General features: G+C 38.6%; 1 protein-coding gene and 1 non-coding gene across 3 annotated transcripts in view; both read left to right on the top strand.

Moving 5' to 3' along the window:
• Nucleotides 1–897: 897 nt before the first annotated feature.
• Lima1 (LIM domain and actin binding 1) overlaps nucleotides 898–17,309 on the top strand; it is a 99,317-nt gene continuing 82,905 nt past the window's right edge. Inside the window, exon 1 of one of the 2 annotated variants that reach the window (XM_003475784.5) lies at nucleotides 898–1,026. The gene's annotated coding sequence lies outside the window, so the exon portion shown is untranslated. The remainder of the gene's footprint in view (nucleotides 1,027–17,309) is intronic. The other variant, XM_013159316.3, reaches the window with a different exon arrangement.
• LOC111753372 (U6 spliceosomal RNA) lies at nucleotides 6,097–6,202 on the top strand. The gene has a single exon (XR_002788177.1). It is a non-coding gene; the product is annotated as a U6 spliceosomal RNA (small nuclear RNA).

The raw sequence follows: 17,309 nt of genomic DNA, 5'->3' as shown, positions 1-17,309 counted from the left end.
CTGTCGCCATATTCAACAACCTTTTAATGCTTAAACTGTTAATTCTGGCTAAAGTTTTCATTTTAACCATAACTACCTAAAAAAATAAATTCAGTATTGGTTGGAAACTTTATGGCACAGGGGAACAATTGGCTGGCCTATTTATCTGCTGTTGAAAATTGGTCTTCTCCAGTTTTATTAACCGCTATGAGTGTAAATACAGTACTGTTTACCACCAGCAGTCCCTTCTGATACTTCAGGCGTCATGCATGAAGTCTAAAAAGCTTGAAAAGATTTGTGGTCTGAAACTTTTTTGTACTTGGGGTACAGCAAAGGGAGAAACTACTAAAAGACATTAGGCTGTGGCACAGAACTACAGCAAGAAGGGCGGGGTACGGGGCAAGATGTTAGAAGACTCCTGAGGGCTTCAACCTTTCTCACAGTTCTGTGTATGAATAAGAACAGAGATGCTGGAAAATGTGGACGTTATTTACAGCTCCAGAAGGTGAAGCGATTTAATACAAATCAAGTGGCAGGGCCAAAATTTATAGTTCTTCCTACCACACCGCGTGGCCTCCTTTAAATCACCCTCCTGCACAGAACTTACCCCGACAGCACCTAAAGCCTAGATACTATAATTGAATTAAACCAAACCTTCAAATGGCTCCTGAGTCAAACTGCGGTAACCTTCAGTCAAGGAGTTTAAAATACAAAGTTGGTAAGAACACAGGCCAAAGTTTCGCGCACAAGTTACAGCAACCAGTGGAGCCCAAGCCTCAGGCTAAGAGCCACGCCTCTCGCGAGGGGTACGCCAGCGGGAACGAGAGCTACACACGTAGCCAGCGGCGCGCACGCCCGCCTCGATACAGGCCGGCGTGCTCGCCCCCGCGGAAGTGGGCGGGGCCGAGGCCGGGGCGGGGTTCTGAGCCGGGCCGGGGCGGGGCTGCAGGAGCTGTAGGTACAGCCGCGTAGTCGCGACAGGTGCGCTAGGCGGATCGCCTGGGACCCGTGGCAAGGTAACGCAAAGAAGAGGCTACGCTGAGCCAGGTAAGGGCCTTCTCTCTCCACATCCTCCACAGCCCACGAGTGCGCGGAGACCACGGCTCCCCTTTACGCGCTCCGACTCGGCGACTTCTGTGGCGGGCTGAGTATAAGGAACGTGAGCCCCTCCCTCTGGAGTTTGGGGGTCGAGCGGTCCCTGATCTGCTCTTTGCTCTGTTCTTGGAGCTGCTCTGCGGGTGGGAGTGATGTGTAGAGCTAAGCCCTTGCTGCCCGAGGGCGGGAGATCCTAGACATCAGGACACTTCTTAAAAACTGTATGCTTTTTTGGTGTAGTGGAAGAAAGTGTAAGTTCATTAAAAGTCAAAATACCCTCCTAGGGAAATATTTTAATATTGATCTGCTCTTGAACCTACATTTTTGGCCATTCCCTCTGTCTTCAGTTTTTCTCTCCTTCCATTCCTCCAGCTCAGCTGTGTTTAAGACACTTAGACCCTTTTGAGCTACACTGAGAATATAAGGAGTTCTTGTAGCTCTGTTGTCCCAACGTTACTATCATATACATATGTTGGCATCCTTAACTCACAAATACACATTTTAAAAACATTTTTGGTTTGTTTGTTTTGGAGATGGGGTCTTGCTATGCATTTCAGGGTGGCCTTGAATTCAGTAAACAGCCCAGGCTGGCCTTACACTCGGCGATCCTCCTGCTTCATCGTCCTAAGTGCTGGGGTTACAGGCGTGCGCTACCACACCTGGCTACACACAAATATAGATATTCATATAAGGTAACCGTACACCATTGGCTAGACATCCCAAGGCTTGATGTGATAGTGATAGGAGGTAACCATCTGGCGCTCTTCCTGACCTTATTGATGCTAACAATTTTAGCTGATCCTATGAAAGATATTCGAACTACTATTGTCCTGTTCTTAATTCTGACTTTCAAAAACCTGCCTAATCCAGATAGTCGTGCTAACCTTGACCATTCAAATTAGTCAGAGCACTTAAGAAGTTACTGTATCAATTTTTTAAAAGAGGATTACCTTTTTAAAGGAGAAGTGTTCTTTTGCATTAGTCTTTTGGTCTTGATTTAAGTGGTTAAATTGTGTATTTTTATCCACGTAGTAGCTAATACTATTAACAAATGACAAATGTTTCAGGAACTGTGAATTATACTTTCTCCCAAGATCTAATGTAGATACAAAAGATGATGACCCTTAACAAATTCTAAATTCTTGTGGAGTTACAGCCTCAGTGGAGTATGATTATGCTTTAGATATACATTCAGAAAGTTAGAAAATTGGCAAAAGAAAGAGCAATATATATCATATTATATCAATATATATCAATATTTTATGTATGTTTATGTAGTTTTGCATTTATAGAACAGCACATAATGTGCTGCCTAATTATTTTAGGAACTTATTTTTTGAACAAAATATTATTTGAGTGCCTACTATATCAGTCTTATTGTCAGACATACAAATGAGTCTACACTTTAAAAGGCTTAATATCAAGTGAGTAAGTCAGAGCCAAACATACAACTTACGGTACTGGTAAAATGATTCTGTATTAGAGGTCAGTCCAGGATGCTGAAGGAGCACAGAAAATATGGGTTTGTTTTTTTTAAAATTTGCCTTTCTGCTTTTCCATAAAAACAAAACAAAAATACGTAGCAAAACAAACAAACAAACACATTTTGAGTAATAGTGAATGGTTCTCTGTAAACCATATATTCAGTACATTCTTACCTTGTCTTCTACCAACTCTATAGCCTTTTAGAGATAGCATTAGATACTGTCTTTACTTCCATGGCAGTTCAGCAAATAGTTGATGGAACTGTTTTCACTGTTAATATATTAGGCCCCAAAATATTCAGGTAGACCCTGAACTGTAGAGCCTCTGGGAACAGTATATTGGCAACATTAACAAAGTAGTGCCATTTTGTAAAATTTACCTCACTATATAACTTTGTTTTAACTTGGTGCATTTAAGAAGTTGTTCCAGACTCTGATTAAAGGTGGGGCCAAGTTTTAACCTAATAATTCTAGGAAGAGAAAGCTTCAGAAGTCAAAACAATTCTCTTAACGGTGTATCTTGGTGACAGGTACTTTTGACTACTAAGGTACCAGGAAAATGTCTTTTTTATTTGGGCATGTGAGTTGGTGGTAGAATTCCAAGCTCTTTAAAAAGAAGTCTCAGATGAGGAAAAGAGGATAGGTGTGTAGATAAGGAGGAAAGTGTCAGTGTTTAAAGATTCTTCACAGAGTTTTGATGATGTGACATTTACAGAGGTCTTGAATGCTCTTGGTACAACCAGATGCTTTTTTTTTTTGTCTTTTTCGTTTTTATCGGTACCAGGGATCTAACTCACGACTGCCTGCTTGCAAGGCAGGTGCTTATGCCGCTGAGCTAAATCCCCAGCCCCCAACCAGATGTTTTATTAACTGCCTACTATGTGCCAGTCTTCTGATGTATGGAGGACAGAAAGGATATGGCCCCTTTCTGTATGATTGTTTTAGTAAGTACTGGGGATTCAATCAGGGAGTGTTAAAACTACATCCCAGCCCTTTATATTTATTTATTTTTAATTTTGAGACAGGGTCTGGCAAATTGCTGTTGCTGAGCTCAAACTTATGGGTGTCCCTTAGCTTCTCATATAGCTGGGATTATAGGAATGCACCAACACATTCAGCTGTTCTTCATTTTTGAAATAGGGGCTTTGAGTTAATAATACATATGGTGGTTGTAATTTGAGCCATGTCGCTTGGTGAACACATTTCTTTAACATTGTGTTTCTCCTTTCTATTTGTGCTCCAAATAGAAAAAAGATTTCCACCAGAAACTTTTGGAATTATAGCAGGTTATTTATATGTACTTAATATCTATAATGATGGTGGTGTTTTTAAGTATAATTTTAATTATTGTCTCTTTTAGGGTTTCAAATTATTGACTTTCCTTTGCTATTTTTTAAAAATTAATTGTAACTTAGATACACTATTCCAGAAAGAGTCATCAGAGACATATACAGACATAAAATGTTGAAGGTATGGGGATCACTAGACATTTTTGCCATAAAATGGCCACCTAACCACAAATTGGAAGGATTTGTCATTTTTTAAGTTTTAGTAAAACTAATTTTGAGGTTTTTTGATTCCAAGACTACAAGATAGAGTAAACATTTTGCATACATCTATTTCCATTTCTCTTTTTCTGTGAATTGGCTTTTTGTTAATCCCACTCCTATTTTTATTTGGGTTTTAATCTTTTATTGTGTTGGTATTTTGTAGTCATTTTGTTTACTTGGAGTATTTTTAGGGGGACATATGGGCAAATTGAAAAGAGCGCTTCTTAAGGGAAAACCCGACTTTGTGATGTCACCAGCCAGTTGGTGCTCCAAATAGAAAAAAGATTTGGATTATCTTGAATAGGCATTCATTGACTCAGAGAGACTCCTGTAAGAAGGGGGATGAGAAGGTGGGTGTTGATCCCAAAGTGTATACAACTGTTATGATGAAAGGATGGCTTTAGACTATGGTTTTAAGACATTTTGCAGTTACTTTTTGTTCCATTCCTAACCTTTCCCATTTTAGCTATTTTGAGCCTGAGGAAAGACCAGATACAATAAAGCAGTTTCCTCTGGAGTGGCAAGGCTCAAGGAGATTGGAGACAGTGTAACTTATTTTACTGCTTTTAGGGTGGTTAATAAACATAAAGCAGTATTTTTTCAGGTACCCCACAGACAGATCTTTGGGAATGGGGTGAAGTCATTCGGAAGAGCCATGTTGCTGATGATCTATGCCACAAACTCATCATCTCCAGTGCATGTGAAAGAGGTCTCATTTTATGAGAGGATTTATGTTACTGTAGTGTTTAACAACTTACATTGTGCCATAAAGAAATTGTCGTTAGTGTTTTTCTTTGTGATTTATAGCTGTTTTGTTTTTTGAGACAATCTTCCTATGTAGTTCAGGCTGAACTTGCAGCAATCCTCTTGCCTCAGCCTCCTTGGTGCTGGGATTACAGGCCTGCCCTACTACATCTGGTCTGTAGCTTTTTTTTTCCCCTAGTGCTAAGAATTAAACCCAGGGCCTCATGCATGCTATACAAGTACTCTACCACTGAAGTGCTTCATTTTTTAAAAATATTAATTCTTCTGTATACAAATACTTAACCAGTTGTTTGCCTACTTATTTTTATATTGTACATTATTACTTATCTTAGATTTATTTATTTATTTATTTTTTGGTACAAGGAATCAAACTCAGGACCTTGTGCTTGCCAGGAGGTGCTGTGCCATTGAGCTGTGTCCCCAGCAATTGATTACCAGTTGATTTTATGTTTAGAAGGCCTTCACTATCCAAGATGTATTAAATACTTTCATTTTCTTCTAATTTTTATTGTTTTACTTGCTATATTTAACTCTCTGTCTTGAATTTACTTTGGAGCACTGAATCAAATGGTTAATGACTTTGCATGTCTTCTTAGCTCGAGATTCATATTTCCGGTGACCTGTCAGACCACACAGAAAGCCCCTCTGTGCCATGCGTCTACCTTCAACTCATTTCCATAAGGAGAGACTCTGAGGTTGTCTTTAACACTTCAGTCCTTGTCTCTTCCTGCATGTAATCCATCACCAAGTGTGGTGATTTTATCCCAACAATGATAATGGCTCTCTCATCAGTTTTCTGACTCAAATCTCTTATTTTTTATCAGAGTCCTTGAGCAGTCCTTGTAGTTGATGTCAGGTTTTTCCTTCAGTCCCATGTTGTCATTTAAAAAAAAAATCACATGTGTAATCTCAGCACTTGGGAGGCTGAGGCTGGAAGATCACCTCAAGTTCAAGGCCAGCCTGGGCTGCATCGTGAGTTCAAGGTCAGGCTGGAATACATAGTGAGACCTTGTCTCAGAAACCAAAATAAATAAAATAAACCAGAACACTGATTTTCAAAGCATGATTTCCTCAGTGACCTATATAAGAATCACCTGAACCAGGTGTGGGGGGGCCCACACCTGTAAACCTAGCACTGAGGAAGCTGAAACAGAAGGATACTGAGTTTGAGGCCAACCTGCATAACATAGTGTGCTTGGTGAGATCCTCTCCTTAAAAAATCAGTGCTCACTTTGGTAGTATGTACAATGAAATTGGAATGATACAGAGATTACCATGGCCCCTATGCAAGGGGGTGACATGCAGATTTGTGAAACATTCAAAAAAAAGTACTGGGCATGGTGGTACATGCCTGTAATCTCAGAACTCTGGGATGTTGACACTGGAGGAGTACAAATTCAAGTTCTGCCTGGGCAGTTTAGCCTTTTAGTGAGACCTTTCTCAAAAAATGAAAAAAAAGGTGCAGATACAGCTTAGTGGGAAGATCCTGGCTTCGTTTCCTAGTAGTGTTGCAACTTCTGTCTCCTCCCAAAAAGAATCACCTGGGTATTAGTTACGAAGGCAGATTTGAGAGTCCCACCTGGACTCACAGACTAGTGTATCAGGGGTGGGTCTGGGAATCAGAAGTTTAATACTTTTGAGATTTTATATACACACTTAAGGGGAACTAATACATAGGTGTAAATTTGTGTATGGCCTTCAAGATCTTCTTGCCCTGCCCCCAGCCTATTTTTCCAGGCTTATCTCCCCACCCTACCCACCCTTCTGGCACTGGAGCCGCAGTGATTCACTGTTTCCTGGAATGGACCCACCCTACCCTTTCCTGCCTCCGTGCCTTTGCTCCTGCAGTTCCTACAGCCCCAGGACCTCCTTAGCCCACACCCCATCCCATTGAAACCCTGTTCCTTAAGGGCCCAAATAAAATGTGTTGTGTTGTGTTTTGCTTTTAAAAGTAGTTTCTAAAAAAAAAAGTTTCTAGTTTTTCCTATTTGAAACAGTGGTTCCCTCTCTGATCTTCACTTAGCACTTTATTTTTATTTCATTTCTTTAATACTGTCACTGTTTTAAGAATTGCTTCCTTAAACTTTTTCATTTTGTAACCATTATGCAAGCATCTAGCAAGCAATTAAAAACTTAACGTGTATAAAATATATCTCATCTTGCACTTTTTTTTTTCTTTTTTTTTTTTTTTTTGCTTTTTGAGACAGGGTCGCACTATGTGTTCAAGCTGGCCTTGGGCTCACTTTGTAGCTCAGGCTGGTCTCGAACTTGCAGCGACTTCCTGCCTCAGCCTCCCGAGTGCTAGGGATTATAGGCATGCACTATCCTGCCCGGCATTGCACATATATTGTTATTGAACAATTTTGAGCACGCATCACACTTAGAATAAAATTAAAATCCGTACTATTCCTTATAAGTCCTTTTTTATCTGGCTGCTACTCATCTCTCTGTTATCTTGCATTTCTCTCTTCGCTCACTCTTTACCAATGTTACTGCCTCAGGGCCTTTGTATTTGCTATTTCCTTGCCTATAGAATTCCCTCATCTTTTCTGTTCACTTGGCTGGCTGCCTATCTCCTCCCTGCTTACCTTCAACTCAAATGTGATCCCTCAAAGAGGCTTTCCCTAGCCATTACCTGAAGTAGCTGCCCCCTTCCTACCACCATTCCAGTTACTCTTGTATTTCCTTACCAATCAGTCTTTAATTGTCCTGCTTCCTTAGTAGAATGGAAATTTCATGAGAACTAGGATCTTGGCTGTCCTCATTAGCATTATAGTCTTAGCACCTAGAGCAATGCCATGTATACAGTAAGAGCTCAATAAATATTTGTTGAATGGGTGAATTAGCCTCGAAGATAAATGTCTCATATTAACAAGTCTTATTTTGTTTTGAAGTCCAAAGTGGTGCTCATGGCATTTTTTTTTAAATGGACAGTGGCTGAAGTATCTCCATCTGGGTTCAAATCAGGTGGCAATCTATGAGCATTTCTGAAGGCAGCAAAACAAAGGATTGGGTACAGTGACAGCCAGTATTCGGTTCCATCAGAATACAGGTTTTCCAAGGTGTACCCAGGATCCAGGCCACTGTTTTACTACCTCAGTAGGCATCTACTTCCAGAATTGTTACTGGTGGACCATGCTGCTCAGTCAGCACTCATGGCATGACTATAGACAAGTATAGCAGAACCTAGGATATGAATAAAATCTTCAACAATCTAGCAGTTTTTGTCTGCTTTCCTTCTCTGGGAAAAAATAAGAAAGCTACGGAGAATTCTCAAAGAAAGATGACATTGTTTTACTTATATTTACTAGTTGCCTTAAAATGGGATAGTATAGTGATATTTTCAGCAATATTTTGAACAAAGAGTTTCTTATTAACGTCTAGTTAAGCCAGACATTATAAGTATTTCTAAATTCTTCCTATTTCTTGCATTGGTGGCCATATTTTAAATCCCAACTCAATTTTTTAAAACACTGACTTGAATTTTTTGTTTAAAACATGCTTTTAATTATAATTTATAGTTTTCAAAGTACTTTTACTTTTATTCTCCTATTTAGTCCACATAACCATTTTGTGTGACTATATATGTATATATATATATATATGCTTTTTTTCCTTTGAGACAATTTAGCTGTGCTTTTCAGGCGGCCTTTGATTCACTTTGTAGCCCAGACTGGCCTCTAACTCATGGTAATTCTTCTGCCTCAACTCCCCAACTGCTGGGATTACAGGCGTGTACTACCATACCTGGCAATATTTGTTTTTGAAATGAAGAATTGAGATCCAAAGAAGTTGATGATTTTTCAGTGGCTGCTAAAAGATCACCACTTAATAACTGGCTCTTTTTTTTTTTTTTTTTGTACCAGGGATCGAACTCACAACTGTGTGCTTGCAAGGCAGGCACTTATGCCGCTGAGCTAAATCCCCAGGCCCTATAAATGGCTTTTTAAAAAACATCCTATAACTGGATATCATTTTCAGGAGGCAGTTATTAAAATTCACCTAAATGATTAATATTAATATGTAGTTTGTAACCAATCATTAAGAAATAAGATGCACTGGCAAGCATGAGGTGGTGAGTTCGATCCCCAGTACTGAAAAAAGAAAGAAAGAAAGAATGAAAAGAAAAGAAGACAGAAATAAGATACATAGCATTGGTGCAGGTTAGTAACAAACTTTCTCATATCTGTGGCCATGATTTGCTAATTCTCTATAGGACCAGCGTCAGCTATACTTGTCCTTGATTAAAGAATTGTTCTCTGTTATCGTCTCAGATCTTTATAGAAAGGAAAGATTAGAGAGCTTGATTTGAAAAGAATCACTTTTCAGTAAACCTGTTTTAATTCTCCTGCTTGAAGGGATTGGCTAAATTGATCTAAACTGGCTCTTCAGATTGAGCAAGCCCTGAAAAAAATACATCATCTAAAATTTCAGATAAGAATGGAAGCCAGGCCCTTCCTGGAAATGGCCAGCAGTGAAACTAAGAAGCCCGCTGTTTGGAGAAGACAATTAATTATTAAGGACAAAGAACTGGTATAAGAAGCTTATAGCTTTAACAGAAACAACTTTTCTAAAATAAGTGTAGAAGAAATACATTCTTAGGCCCACGCATTGTACAGAAGGCTCTTTAACTGTCTGTTTTGTCTTAAGCATGTAGTTGACAAAACTTGTGAGCATGTCGTTTTTAGGTAGAGACAGTTATTCTGGGCTTTTGTTGATATATGTAGCAACTGGGTACTAGTTTATAGCCATTTTTCATATGACATTTTTGAGGTCTTTCCTTAAATTAGTCCCTGATATCCAATGCATCTGATGTTAAAGGTGGCTATTGAGAGAAAAAAAAAATCTATGCTTTATATAATGCCCTTTGTCAACTATAAATTTCCACATTCTTCTGCTAATTAACTTTACCTTTGTCAATTTTTCACATTAAATTTGAAGTTACAGACACAATGACCTATTTTTCTACCTACTGAGAGAAATTTTCCTTACTATGTGTTAAAAAAAAAAATCTCTATTGGATTATATTTGCCCTTAAAGTGAACAGCAAACAGGAAAAGCAGAGAGGAACAAGATGGATAAAAAAAAAAAAAAAAAAAAAGATTATTTGAAAGTTACATTTAGAATGGAGCTGCTAATTCCTTAATTTAAGGGAAAAAAAGATTACAAATGTTTGTAGGTGGTTCTTCATTACCTACAAATTTTAGGCCAAGGTCAGCTTTTAAAGGCTATAATTATATATTTTTTACCTGCCTTAATTAGATATGTGATTACCACAATTGTATAAAAGTAATTTGGATTTTAAAAATGTAAGAAGATACTCAAATGAGTGAATAAAATATTAGAAGCCATGTAGGAAGATTGTAGTTATAGTACTATCTGTAAATTCTTAGAGTTTTTATAGAGGTATTGATAATATAAAAAAAAATGTGACTATACAAGGCCTTGACAGATTTAGGCATTCTGGTGCAGACAAATGGTATGAAGCCTGGTGCTTCTCATAGTAACTACTAGGTTCTCAGAATTGTCATCATTTTTTTTTGTCTTTTTCTTTTTTATCGGTACCAGGGAATCGAACTCACGACCACACACTTGCAAGGCAGGCGCTTATCCCGTTTAGCTAAACCCCTAGCCCCTGAATTGGCATTATTGATTCATTCATACTTTCCTCCCCCCTTTCTTATCTATCTACTATCTATCTATCTATCCATCTATCTATCTATTGTATTGGGGGTCAAACCCAAGCGCCCATGGATGCTAAATTTGAACTCTACCCATGTTGTCTTTTTATTGATAATTTCACAAAAATCAGTTGATCCTTGAAATATCATGTGTAGTAGAGCAGCATCTCTGTTATATTCTCTGTAATGCAGATTGTTTTGCTTCTAGCCTTGGCTTCTGTAAAGTAAGTAAGAGATAACATTTATTTAACTTTTCTATTCTTCAGTTTCTTCATCTGAGTATTAGCAATACAAAGTAGAACAATAGTATTACTTTTGAGTGTGTTATTATTATAAAGATTAATGTATGGAAAGAAATTGAAACAATATCTGATACTCAGTAAATGTTAGGTATTCTTTCTACTAATTATGATGCACCTATTCTAGCAATGAGCTAAAAGTACATTTTATTTTATTTTATTTTTTATTTTTGGTATTGGTAATCAAACTCATGACCTCGTGCTTACCAGGCAGTACTATGCCACTGAACTATATCCCCAGCCCCTAAAAAGACATTTTAGAGATAATGACACCAAGGTTTAGAGAATTTTTCTAATGTTACCCCATAGGTAAATGGTGGACTCAGTGTGTTGGCATGAGTTAAAGGAACCTTGGACAGAAGAGTGGATTTAGGTATGGACCAGGCTGGGGCATCTGGCTCAGCCCCTTACCATTTCTAGTTTTGAGATTTCCCCATTAACCGTAGTGTGCATAGGTCATCAGATCATGGATGTGAGTGTTTATCAGGCTGCTTCAAATCCCAGTTCTGCCACTTTCCAGCTGTGTGCTTTTGAACAAGTTATTTCTCTAAACCCTGTTTCTTCCTCTATAAAATGAGAATAATACTTGCTTTGTGGTATTGTAAGGATTAACTGAATAACATCATATAAAATGAGATACCATATTTAAAGGATGTGGCATATAGCCACATTTAGTAACACCAACCCCTAGTTTTATGCAGCAGTGGCCCTAACTTTTACTTTATTCTGACATAGTCTGTTCAGGCAGTGGGCAAGTGTCTTCTTTCCTGCCCTAGGTATAACCCTGGGAGCAATCTAGGACCCAACTCTCAAAGCTCTTTTTTGTATCGCAGTCCTAAGAGTCCCTTTTCAGCAGCGTTAGATGTATTTGAACTGCACCTGAGAAATTTGGCTTCCATAGATGATCCTGATATGCAGAGTGGCCCCTCCCTAACTGGGAAGTGCAAGACTTGCTGGAAGAGTGTGGCAGCTGCTGTGCAACCCTGAACAGTGACCTTCTCTGAGTGTTGGGCATCAGTCAGTATTCTTTCAGGGCTGTGCTCTGGAGGGAATATTAATGAGCAGTCAGTGGTGGGTGCTTACAAAAGGAAGTCTACAGAAACGAGGTTCTCCTCTGTATAGTCAAGCACCATTTCTATTTGGAAAGAATATTAATGAGATCTGGATAAGAATCAGACACCAGGAAGGGACAGCTGCTACAAGAGGCAATTTTAATTGTGTAAGGCTTACACATGATATTCAGAAAGTCCTTGTGCAATTAAAAAAAGTAATTAAATTGTAGAGATAGTAAACAGTTTATAAATGACATTTTAAAGGTAATGTAGTTTGAAAAAGGAAATTCATTGAGTACCCAATACACATTTTAAAAAATACTCAACCTTGGTTCTGATTAAAAGAATGAAAACTAACAAATTAATGTACCATTTTTCACATATCTCCTTGTCCGAATAGAGAAAATACAAATAAATATAGTCTTTCTCATATAGCTGATGGTTCAAATACGTGTGTGTGTGTTTCAGTATTGGTGATTGAACCCAGTGATGTATATCCCTGTCCCTATTTTTATTTTGAGATAGGGTCTCTCTGAGTTACCCATGCTGGGTTTGACTTGTGACCCTCCTGTCTCATGCATAAGCCTATTGTGTAGAAATACTGCTTCTGGGAATTTATACCATAGGTGTACACCTCATAAGTTTTGCAAAAATAAAATGAGATAGCATTTGTGGAATACTTTGAACAGTGACTGACAAAACTGTGTGTAGTGGGAACACACCTGTGATCCCGGCACTCTGGGAGGCTGAGATAGGATTGCAAGTTTGAGCCCAACCTGGGCACTTTAGTGGTTCACTGAGACTCCTGACTCAGAAAAGAAAAGAAAAAAGTTAAAATGAGCTGGGGGTACAGCACAGTGTGAAGGCCCTTAGTTTAATCTCTAGTGCCACCAAAAAAGCAGCAGTGATTGACACATAGGTGCTATTTGTTTACTGTCATTGTTATTATTTTGTATAGAACATATCAGAAAGTTTATACTCCAAACTGGGATAGATTACCTTTGAGAAGTGGGTCAGTTTCTGTTGTGTGGTGGTTCTCATGTTTGCCTCAAATGTGAAAGGTCCCTGGTTCAAAACCGGGCGGAAGCAAGCCTTCCCTAAGAGAGAAGTGGAATCAGCTTTGGAGGAGGGTGACAAAGCAGACGGGGACTTCTGCTTCTCCAGTTGTGTATTGCCGCATAGCTCTCCAAGATGTCAGTCACTCTGGCTGGTGAAGAGAAGCACAGTTCCAGCTTTCCGTGCTAGTTGAGCCCTGCAGAAGGAGGTGGGAAGGGTGAGAGTGAAGGGGCTGAGGCCAAAAGGGTGCTGAGGATTTCCCTGAGGCTGCTGAACCACAAACCTAATTAAGATTTAGGATTTCTGGGGGCTGGGGATTTAGCTCAGCCTGCCTTGGTTCGATTCCTGGCACCAATAAAAAGGAAAAAGACAAAAAAAAAAAAAGATTTAAGATTTCTAAATTGCACAAGAACCTTATGAAGGCCACTGTTCAATAGACTTAGCCGTTTTATAATTCACTAGGTTACATTATATTCAAAACACTCATTAAACAGTGATTTGGGTTTAATTTGACTTCTGAATAAAAGCTACAGGAAGTTATTGCTCAAAGTGCCAAAAGAAATGGGAGGTCTTCCTAATAATTATAAAAATGTTGATGTTAATGAGTGTTAATACATCTGTTTTACACAAAAAAGTCAAAACAGCCAAAGCAAATGTAACATTTATAAGGTTTTTTTAGTTCTGTTTTTGAGACAGGGTCTTGCTGCACAGTTCAGGCTGGTTTCCAGCTCACTATGTAGATGGCCTCGAACTCTCAGTGATCCCCCTGCTTGTAGCCCTTTGAGTGCTAGGATTACAGGCATATACTACCACACCTGACTTATGGAATTTTTTTTTTTAATGGTACCAGAGATTAAACTCATGACCTCCCACTTGCCAGGCAGCACTACTGAGCTGTATCCTTGGCACTTATGAGTTATTTTTGCCTTTCTATTTATTTGTTTTTGGCAGCACTGGAAATTGAACCCATGATTTTCACATTGAGCTGCATCCCCAACCCCTTTTTAAATTTTCTGAGAGAGTCTCACTAAGGCTAGGTTTGAACTTGCATTCTTCTTGCCTCAGCCTCCAGAGTGCTGTGGTTAAAGCTATGAGTTATTTTTTAATCAGAGCCTTACGACATAGGTCTTAAAACAATAAGACATGTACACCAAACTAAGCCCAAACAAGTCCAAATACACCGAGCTCAATAAACCTTTAGAGTAAGGTTTATCAAGTGTGCCTTGGACACAGGAGTGCAGAGTCCAAAGTCTAGTTACTGTGTGTGGGGGAGGCCCTGGAGTCAGGAAGCGTTAGTATTTCGCTTATGCTCCCAAAGAGGCATGGCAAAGGGTGGGTGGGGAACCAGGAGGAGTCCCTCACCAATAGTTAGTAACGAGTTCAGTGTCTTTTCTTTTTGATTTGAAGATGGAACCTAGGGCCTGCTGCATGCTAAGCACATGTTTTATTACTGAACTATATATCAGCTCTAAAGGGATAATATTTTAAATAGAAATTTTATTGAATTATAATTAACATGCCATAATTCATATATTTTAAATGTATAATTTGTAGTTTTTAGTATAGTCACAGGGTTGCTTAGTTATCACTGCAATCAATTTTACATTTTTATCACTTTTCAAAAGAAAAAAACCCCATATCCATCTCTCCTTCACTGAGGATATATCCAGGCAACTACTAATCTTTCTGCCTCTAAAGATTTCCCTATTCTGGTCATCTTATATAAAATAAAATCATATAGTATGTGGCCTTGTGTGTTTGACTGCTTTAACCTAGCATATTTTCAAAGTTCATCCATGTTACGTCAGAATGATATTCCATTTTGTTTATCCCTTCATGATCCGCTAATAGGCGTTTGGGTTGTTTCACTTTTTGGTTATTGTGAGTAATGCTGCTACAAAGTTCACATCCAGGTTTTTCTATGGACATAGCTCATTTCTTTTCTGTGTTTTTTTTATTTTAAATCGGTACCAGGGATCGATCATGACCGCCTGCTTAGAAGGCAGGTGCTTGTGCCGCTGAGGTAAATTCCCAGCCCCACTTTTCTGTCTGTCTGTCTTTCTTTCTTTCTTTCTTTTTTCTTTCTGTCTGTCTTTCTTTCTTTTTTGTGGTACCATAGATTGAACTTGGGGGACTTGGATCTTTTTTTTTTTAAACACAGTGTTTCACTCTGTAATTCAATTTGACCTGGAACTCATTATGTATCCCAAACTAACCTTGAACTTGTAACAATCTTCCTGCCTCAACTTCCTGAGTACTAGGATTACAGACAGGCTTGTGCTACCATGTGCAGTTTATAACTTTTAATATTGAGATGGAGTCATGCTAAGTCTCCAAATTATTTAGGCTAAGCGGTCCTCCTCTTTCTGCCTCTCAGAGTGATGGGATTATAGATTTGTGCTACCAGGCCTAGCATTTATATCTTTTTATGTATTTTATTTTATTCATTCATTTAGTGGCTCTGTGGATTGAACCCAGGGCCTTGCATGTGCTCTACCACTGAGATGTATCCCCAGCATTTTTTTTTTTGAGAGTCTCACTAAATTGCCCAAGATGGCCTTGAATTTATGATCCTCCTGCCTCAGCCTCCCGAATAGCTGAGATTATAGAGCACCATACTCAGTTACTTTTATTTTTAGTTGACTCATAATAGTATGCACTATGGGATACAGTGTGATCATTCAATACATTTTCACATAATATGGGAACTCTACATTTAACCTTTGGAGAAACCATCAGACTGTTTTCCAAAGTGGTTGCACCCTTCCACAGGTGTGTATGAGGTCTGTGAGAGCTCCTGTTCCTTTATATCCTCGCCTATACTTGTCAAACTATAATCCTTTTACATTCTTATCCAGTTTACAGGTGCACAAACAACTGAAACAAAAGCTTTATAAAAGAATATTAAACCACAGTTTATGTAATGCATCATGACATGTTCTATTTCATTCCATTCTTTTTTCATTAAAACAAACAGGACCTGGCAGTGTAACTCAGTGCTTGCTTAACTCGGTCTGGGTGTTGGGTTCTATCCCCAGCACTACAAACAACCATGCTGCTTCCTACCACTAAATAGATTTTACAACTCACTAATTGTGACCTGCAGCTAAAACACTAGGCTATTGTAACCTCTTCATTTTATAATAGAGGAAGGCTAGCCCAGACAGGTGGCTTGTTAAGGATCATGCTACTAATCAGTGGCAGATTCTAGATTACAGTCCACGTCTTTTGGCTGCCTGCTTTAACCTTAGTATTAATATATTACAATAGCCTTCCTTCTCAGTAGGTAAAACTATAACAGAATTCTATTCAGGTACCATTTCTTTAAACCTATTTTGTCCCTTTTGTGTACTGGCAGTCAAACCCCCAAGACTCTATTACTATTGAGCTACAACCCCTGCCTAGTGACCCCTAGCAGGGCCGTATTAAATTGGCTGCACAGGGCTCTAACTTCTCCTGCCTTAGCCTCCTGAGGAGCTGGGATTACATGCATGCACCACTACACCTGGCCTTTTGTATGTTTTTCTTAAGCAGAATTTTTAATAGCAATAAATTAAGTTAGAGGGGGGAAAAAGAATAAAAATAACCTTTTTTTTTTTTTTTTTTCCTTTTTAAGCAGCAGGGATCAAACTCAGGGCCTTACACATGCCAGGCAAACACTACCCCTGAGCTATACCCCCACCCCAGAAATTGTATTATCATAAGCTATTCCACAGTGATTTTGTGCCATCTGGACAGGGATGGTCTAGGTTACCCTAGGTGCTAGGCACTGAATTAGGCAGTCTACTTTATAGTTAAAGGGCAGCCATTTTCCTTATCCTGCCAAATTTGAATGGTAATATAAATTTCCAAAATGGGAAATATACAATTATTTTATACTGTACTTTTCTACTTTTTAAGAGTACATATGGCTCTTAAATCTTATTTTATTTTATTTTATTTTGAAAGTAGTAAAATACAACAGAACAAGACAGAATAAAGCCAACTAAGAGTGTACAGTGAAATTAGTACAGAATTTCACAGCAGGTTACCAGGATAACAGTAATAGGTATCACAGTATATTTTGTTATCTTTACAATAGTTGTTCTTTCAATCACGTATATCAAAATAAAATAAAATACAGAACATTAAAGAACTTATCAAAACAGAATATTGACAGAGCAGTACCATTAATCAGAATAGAGCAAAACAGTAATAAAAATATTTGCCTTCAAAGAGATGGTAGAAGGAAATCCCCCTTATTTGCTATGGTCAACCTCCCAGGAGATGCTCAGATTTCTGGTTCCCATTTGCTAACAGGGGGGACAGGAGAGTGGGATAGGGGAAGTGGGATGTTGGAATCTAGGCC

Source organism: Cavia porcellus, unplaced genomic scaffold (assembly GCF_034190915.1).
Source record: "Cavia porcellus strain 051 isolate PalLab524CR breed Dunkin Hartley unplaced genomic scaffold, mCavPor4.1 scaffold_8, whole genome shotgun sequence".
In the NCBI taxonomy this organism is placed as follows: Eukaryota; Metazoa; Chordata; class Mammalia; order Rodentia; family Caviidae; genus Cavia; species Cavia porcellus.
The sequence above is the reverse complement of the archived record's forward strand: the minus strand, read 5'-3'. Positions and strand labels throughout refer to the sequence as shown.